Source organism: Aulostomus chinensis, chromosome 1 (genome assembly GCF_037954235.1).
Source record: "Aulostomus chinensis isolate RoL2024-O1b breed Wild chromosome 1, RoL_Achi_v1.0, whole genome shotgun sequence".
Taxonomy (NCBI): Eukaryota; Metazoa; Chordata; class Actinopteri; order Syngnathiformes; family Aulostomidae; genus Aulostomus; species Aulostomus chinensis.
This window is the reverse complement of record NC_141320.1, coordinates 28,119,416-28,126,828: the sequence shown is the minus strand read 5'-3', so window position 1 is coordinate 28,126,828 and position 7,413 is coordinate 28,119,416. Positions and strand designations below refer to the sequence as shown.

General features: G+C 45.6%; 3 non-coding genes across 3 annotated transcripts; 1 reads left to right on the top strand and 2 right to left on the bottom strand.

The window, feature by feature from the left end:
• Nucleotides 1-595: 595 nt before the first annotated feature.
• trnaa-ugc (transfer RNA alanine (anticodon UGC)) lies at nucleotides 596-667 on the bottom strand. The gene has a single exon. It is a non-coding gene; the product is annotated as a tRNA-Ala (tRNA).
• Nucleotides 668-2,299: 1,632 nt separating this feature from the next.
• On the top strand, nucleotides 2,300-2,371 carry trnae-uuc (transfer RNA glutamic acid (anticodon UUC)). The gene has a single exon. It is a non-coding gene; the product is annotated as a tRNA-Glu (tRNA).
• A 3,452-nt stretch (nucleotides 2,372-5,823) lies between these two features.
• trnak-cuu (transfer RNA lysine (anticodon CUU)) lies at nucleotides 5,824-5,896 on the bottom strand. Its single transcript has one exon. It is a non-coding gene; the product is annotated as a tRNA-Lys (tRNA).
• Nucleotides 5,897-7,413: the final 1,517 nt, after the last annotated feature.

Genomic DNA, 7,413 nt, shown 5'->3' with positions numbered 1-7,413 from the left:
GCTCCTGGTTCTGTGTGAGGGGTTGAGGGTCAATATGGGATGATGAGGAAGATTTCATGTCACGATGGTCCTGCTAAAGTAACTGAGAGTCATGACATCAAACAATGTCATCAAATTATGCTTGAACTCTTAAAATGGCAATAAAATCTACTGGAATCATTTTAGCACAAACACTTTTATATTGATTTTGTGAGCATCATTTTTCAAACATTATAACATAAACTTTAAAAAGGGTCCATTCACGAACACTCTTACTTGAAGGTAGTCACTGATATCAGTAAACAGCTGATAAAGTTTTGTGTTCATGTTTTAATTCTCTACTCTGACCTGTGCTGAGACACTGGACCAGAGAGGAAGACCTGCTCAGCCTCCTGCATGGACCAATTCTGCAGCTCAGTGATGACGACGAGGGATTCAGCATTGAGTTCATTTTAAACTTTTTGGAGGAAACAAATGAAGGCTCACAGTCACACTGACGCAGCTACAAATACTTTGATATGCAACAGACTGGTTTCTCTTCTGGTAGTTTGTTATCAACTGTTGTCACATTTATGGATCAATTTAGCTGATAAGATGAAGGCTCCAAAGGACCAGCTGGAGATGCCGGGGATTGAACCCGGGGCCTCACACATGCAAAGCATGCGCTCTACCACTGAGCTACATCCCCTCTGTCAGAGTCACTGTTTAACTGATGCAGCAACACAAACACAGACACAACATTTTTTAAATTATTATTCTTCATTTTAGGGAAAAAAGGAAGTCAGCCTGTGATCTCAAAGGCTCTGTGATCTAGGTAGTTTCACTGTGATGTCAGCCCACACAACCTTAGACCACAGAGGCAAGTCAGGCTCCAGGAAGCTGAGGCTGCTCCGTTCTCAGTCCAATCCAGAGTGAAGGTTTCCCTCTCTGAAGCTTTCCAATCCAGCCCAGATCCTCTCTGACCAGCAGGAGTCTTTGACTAATAAATAATCATTATATTGAATGTCTGCTCATCCTCAGAATGAAGTAAAAGTATTTGTGTTCCTAAAATAATCTCCAGATGCTAAGATCAATTATTAACATTGATTGACAGCTCTAAACTGACCCACCATCACTATACAGTTGCAACTGAAATATTGAGAAATATTTCAAGGAAGCAGCAGGCCCTCATCCGCCCCGGTCCACTTGACTGTGTCCCCTGAGACAGATGACAGCTCGCTTCTGGCAGAGGCAGTTAGGTTGAGGACCGTTGCTGATGTCATCAACTGATGTCTCCATCACCAAAGGTGACAGACAGGATGGTCATGGACATAAAACAGAGGCCGAAGAATGAGAAAGAATGGTTGTCCTGTCTGAAGTTTAGCTTGAGCTTTTTAATTTGTTACTAAAGGAAGTATTGGTACAAGTAAAGGCAGGCGAACTTTCCACAAATATTCAGAATTAACTTTGACAACCAAAACATGAACCAAGACGACAAAATAGTGAACATGAAAAAGGAACCAGTCCCACCTTCTTGTGTGTTCCTGATGAAGTAAATGTTTATGAAGATTTGTTGTGTTCTTTTTCCAAAGGTCCAGCCAGCATTGCAGGTCTCAGGAGGAGGAGCCACTTCAGCAGGATCTGTGGGACAAATCCCCCCATGGTGAGACCTGTCCAGCTCCCTGCAGCTCTGCAAGTGTTACCAACTCTTCATTCCAGCTGTTTGGTTGAATCCCATTTTTTCACCTTTGAACCTTTTGAACACTGATGAGGAGGTGAGGCTGGAGGCAAAACCACAACCTCACGTCAGCTCACAGGATGAACCAAAATGCCAGACACTTCCTGTTACTGCTCTAGCACCACCTGTCTCCCCTCCATGTCTTTACCATCTGTGCAGCTTCCTGCTGTCCCTGGACCCTCACAGGTGATCGCTCCACCTGGAGCCTCACAGATGGGTTCTAACCTCCCAATACCTGCAGCCCAGCCTCGACCCACTCAGACACAGTCACCCGTTCAAGCTGGGCCTGGTACCACACTCAAGTACAGACAGAGAGAAAGAAGACACACGGGATCCTTTGAAGAAAATGTAATAAAGACAGGAAGCCCCATCACATTGTCAGTGTTTCAGTGACTGGCATTGTGAAGAGACTGAGACAAAGTCAGTTATGAATGGAGGGCTGAGTTGGAGCAGAGGGGGACAGGATCCTTGGGGTGGACTGTCTTTAGGAGGGTGAGGTGTGTGGTGGTCTTGGTGGACCCTCTGCATCTCAAGCTGAGACCACAGAGTCCTGTGTTCTTGAGTCATTGTCTATAGTCTCTGTTGTTGGAGAGCTCAATGTGTTCCCTGATGGTCTAGTGGCTAGGATTCGGCGCTTTCACCGCCGCGGCCTGGGTTCGATTCCCAGTCAGGGAATGAGTTATTTAGAGGTTGAGGGAGAGGTGATCAGGTGGTCCACATGATGGTGGAGGTGATGAACTGTGAATCCATCATGCCTCCACTCTCACCCCCATTGTAGTGTTCTTGGTTCACTCTGCCATGGCCCCATGTTGAAGGGTGACTGTCTCATTCAGGTTCAACCCTTTGTTAGACTCTATTAAGTCACTGACTCCCAAACTCTGTAATCCTCCTTAGTAGCTTTGGTTCCTCGCAGCACAGAAAGTCTGTTCACTGATGTAGGAACTGGAAAACTTAGAGCTCCGGTCTTTCGTTCCTTCCTACACTGAGCAGAACAAACACAGAACAGAGAGCAGTTCCTCCTACAGTTCTCAGAAAGTCTGAGGGCACCAAAGAAAGGAGGGAAATGCAATCAATGTTGAATTATTTTACATTTCTTATATTTGATCAAAGATAGAACTTAATAAGCGTCCATCAACCTGCAGGACAAACTCCTTCACTGTGTGGGAGGTTCAGAGTCCCTGGTTTGATTGCAGCGTTGACCTGAGCAGGTGTTCATTCTCATCTCAGTAACAGGGGACACTTTATCACAGCAGTGGACAAACATCAGCATTCATCACCCAGCAGCTCCTCTGATCAACAGAACAAGCTGAAGTATTCTGGAGAATGAGGGCATGGATCCCTCTACCTCCCACATGCTAAGCTAGCACTCTACCATTGGAGCTAAGTCCCCTTTTGAGCTTCCATTTGAGTTTTCTGTTCCCATCTCTATGGTAACGGTCAGTTTTGACCCACATCTTCAATCAGCTGTAAAATTCACTAAAAACAATTTTCTATCCTCCAAGTTGTTTCCATCTCTTGGTTTCCTTGGTAGGCTTCCTTATCCATGGAAATATTGATTTGAATATTTTGTTGTGGGCCTCTGGACCTTTTTTTAGTCAGTAAACCCTTGATTTCAATTAAAAAAATGATAAAATGAACCTTTGGGTTTGGCATAAAAGTCTTTTTTTCAGCAACAGAACTTTAATATAAACACTAAATGAAAAGCAGAACAAGCCAGAACACAAACTCTGCTCTGCCGTCCTTCCTGGTTACTGGGCATGGACTGCTGGAAGGGGCATTTTCCTCAGAAAGGGACAAGACGTTCATCCACTCTCACCTCTGGCCCTGGGATGAATGTTGGTGCAAGGAGCTGCACCCATCTTTCCCAGACATCCCCAATGGGGGCAAGCTTGTCAGTTCTTGCTCCGGTGTCTCTGTCGTCAAATCTGAGGACTCTTGATGTTCGTTGAAAGTTCTGAAGTGGCCTTGTGGCCCGGAAAATATTTCTGCCTGTCGATGCGTCCCAGAGACGATCAGTGGCCTCACTGCAGGATCTGAACACTCCAGGAAGAAGAAGAACACCAATAGAAGCATCCAGGTGTCCCTCATCAATGTCTTTCCACTTGTCACCATGGACTTTTTTTCCTTTGAGGTTTGTCACAGCAATGCTGACTCTTTTTAGTGACAGTGGCATGAACAGAACCATCAACCATAAACAGCTCCAAACATGTCTTGATGTCAGTGCCTCTCGTCACAGCAAACCTTGTGATTCCAGGGCTCATTTTGATGACATCAGCAGCAGCTTCCCTGCCATGTACATCAGGAGATACTGAGCTCCAGCCAATGTTCCCTGTAGTTTTTCATGTGTCTGGTTATCCTCACAAGCTCCCTGAGCTCACTGAGGACCACTGTGAGCACTGAAACTGGGAGACGGTTCCACAGGAGGGGAGCCTGATAGCTGAAGGCTCTGGCTCCATTCTACTTCTAGAACTCTAGGAACCAACAGTAACCCTGCATCCTGGGAGCGAAGGGTTCTAGCTGGATAATAGGGGACTAGGAGTTCTGTCAGGTAGGAAGGAGCCTGACTGTTGAGGACTTTGATGGTAGAAGGAGAATTTAGAATTCTATTCTGAATGTGACAGGGAGCCATGCAGAGAAGCCAGTACAGGAGAGACATGGTCTCTTCTACTAGTTCTAGTCAACACACGGGCAGCAGTGTTCTGGACCAGCTGGAGAGTTTTCAGGACCTACTTCTTCTTTTGGTCACAGGTTTGAAGATACCTGTGGAAGTGAAAGGAAAGGCTGCGAGAGACCTGCCATACCTCTCCTGTGACCTGGGACATGATGGCAGTGGTGGGATTTGAACCCAGATGATGGTGAACTACAGCTGATCGCCATGCTAGCAAACCTCTTTTGTTTGGTTTGGTTGTTGTTTAGTGACTGTGGATGAATACACAGGAGAAGTTGAGCATGAATTTGTGTTCCCTGTTCACTTGAATATATGCAGGAGTGTGAGGTGGAAATAATACTTGGAGGAGAATGAGAGTTCAGTCTCAGCGCTATGACCTGTGCTGACACTAAAACATGTCAGCCCACAGAACAAAGATGGCAGTCCTCTGGGAGAGCAAGTACACCACACATACATGAAGAAACCCTACAGGAAACAAATATGTTGCCAGAGACTTTTACTCTGTTTTTGTTGTTTACCAAAGTACAGGATTGGAAGGAGACTGATGGTCGCTGTTTGGGTCATGTGACTGAAGTCATCCAGTCACGTGACTGAAGTCATCCATTCATGTTCAAGCTCAGATAAATCCAGGCTAATTCATACCTGCTACTCAATATGGGCCTTAATTACTCTGCTGGAATTATCACTCTGTCTTAAGGGTTTTCTTAATTGTATTAAATCCTCTTTAATTTCCAAGAAGTCTTCCAACTCATTCATTCATGCAAGCCACTGATCCACAAGACCTCATTGATGAGCTTCAACCTGAGACTGATTGTTTCTCGTTGGACGAGACACCCATTCAATGAGACTCATTGTCAGTCCATTGAAATCTACTGGTGTTCCTGGTGAGTTGATTTAACAACATGAGCTGACAGAATCTACGTTCAGGTAGGAACCACCACATCCAGGGGTCTGGACCTTTGAGCAGGCAGAGCCATCAAAGTAGCAGACTAAGCTAGCAGACATTAGCATTGAGAAGAAACTGATACCTGAGCCTACTTTTGGGTCTGGACCTTTGAGCAGGCAGAGCCATCAAAGTAGCAGACTAAGCTAGCAGACATTAGCATTGAGAAGAAACTGATACCTGAGCCTACTTTTGGGTCTGGTCAGGTGATGACACAATAATATGAGATCATTGTCAGACTGACGCCTGCTCAACACTGACCAAACACTATGGCATTGTGGGAAATTTCTGCTTGGCTCGCGCCCATCAATACATATGAAGAAATTTCTCCAGAATCAGAATTGACAGTGGATACAATTGAGTCCACACTTGTTTTTCATTCTGAGTCAGGTGCAGGTGTGGAACTTCAGACACAGCCTGTGTTTGTGTTGTTCATTCAGCGATTTTTCTTTCAATTCCAATCAAAGCCCCACAGCTGCAGAAAGTGAGAGGACAAGCAGGGATGTTCAAGATGAACGCCCAACGTGGGGCTTGAACCCACGACCCTGAGATTAAGAGTCTCATGCTCTACCGACTGAGCTAGTCAGGCTACATCTGAGTAGCTTCAATAGCCTGAAGTGATCAGAGTGAGAAACGCTACAAGCTCTCCATCAGACTCACAGTCACATGAGCCATCACATGATTGATGAATGACCACAAACACCTTCATCTTTGACAAAGAAGTCAAATAAAAGGTGAACCACAGATGAGACACCAGTGGTAAAAACACTAAAGTGCTGTCAAGGAGAAACAGGATACGAGCAAACACACACACAAGTTACAGAGAGAGAACTCTCCCAGAGGGAACCACTCAAAGGAGAACCTAGAGATCATCAGGCTGGATGACCTCATCAACATGAGACAGGTGGATAGGAAACAAGCTCAGAGATGTCAGGAACATGAGATCCAAGTGGTGAGAGAGCAAGAACTGGTGAGGTTCCAGAACCAGGAGTGAGGTGGAGCCTGCATCACCTACTGGGAGCTTTTAGTCTAAGGTTCAACTTGGACTGGAATGATTTCTGGAGAGACAACGTGCAGGGAGGGAATTTGGAGATGAAGAACAAGTTCCTCTCAGGCTTTAATGGAGTTTTCAGGGGTCAAACAGACCCTCCTCTGATTGGTTGTCAGATGTGTTCTCATTGCACCACAGCCTCCAGGTTGAGGGTTCTGGTCTGAGTCAGACACATTGACTCTGATGCTGCTGAGCCTGAAGGGAGGATGAAGAAAGGAGTGTCTGAGAGAGCTTCACCAGACAAACTGTCCAGTTGAACAACAAACACTAGTCAGTAGGAATGTTGCTGCTGGGACCCTGATTCAAACCAGGGTTGCTGCAGCCACAACACAGAGGACTGACCACTAGAGGATCAGGGCCTCCTGGAGGCTGAGGTTGGAGCTGCTCTGTCTTTGTCTCACTGAGAGATCAGAGACAATTGGAGTCCACAAAGAAATCATTGAGTAATCAAGGAGAGATCAAAGAAAGAATTCTAAGATTAAAAATAGAACTCTGAGATCAAAGGTTGAAGTTCCCCAAGGTTCAGTTTTAGCTCAGACCCTCTTTAATATCTCTGTACTGCCACTTGTCGTCAGGAGACTCAGTATAAACCTCCACAGTCCTGCTGATGTCACTCAGCTGGACATCGCCGTGTCTCCCGGTGACTCAGGACCAGTTGATGTCCATTAACCTGTCATGGAGGCAGAGAACAAAACTGAGGTCTTAATTAAAGCTGGAGGCAGTGTAGTTTGGGCCTGAGCCTCCTTCTGTCCACTGCAGAAAAGTAGCAGGAGTCGTCCTGAATCCAAGGATGTATTTTATGAGAGCGGTGGGACTTGTATTTTAGGAGGTAGAAGCCTCAGTGTGACACCAAGTGAGAATCAGAGCTGAGCCTCTTAAGAGCCCCTCCCCCGCTGCTCTCTGTCAGAGTGGAGAGGAGAGAGGATTTTTGGAGAGTTTGTTGTTTGAAAAAGGCTCATCAATCCCCAGACTGTGGTCAAAAGTTGAATGTAACACATTTTCGTCGGCATTTTTGTCAGGAATGTAGTGAAGTTATTTGTGAAGTGGAGAGAGTT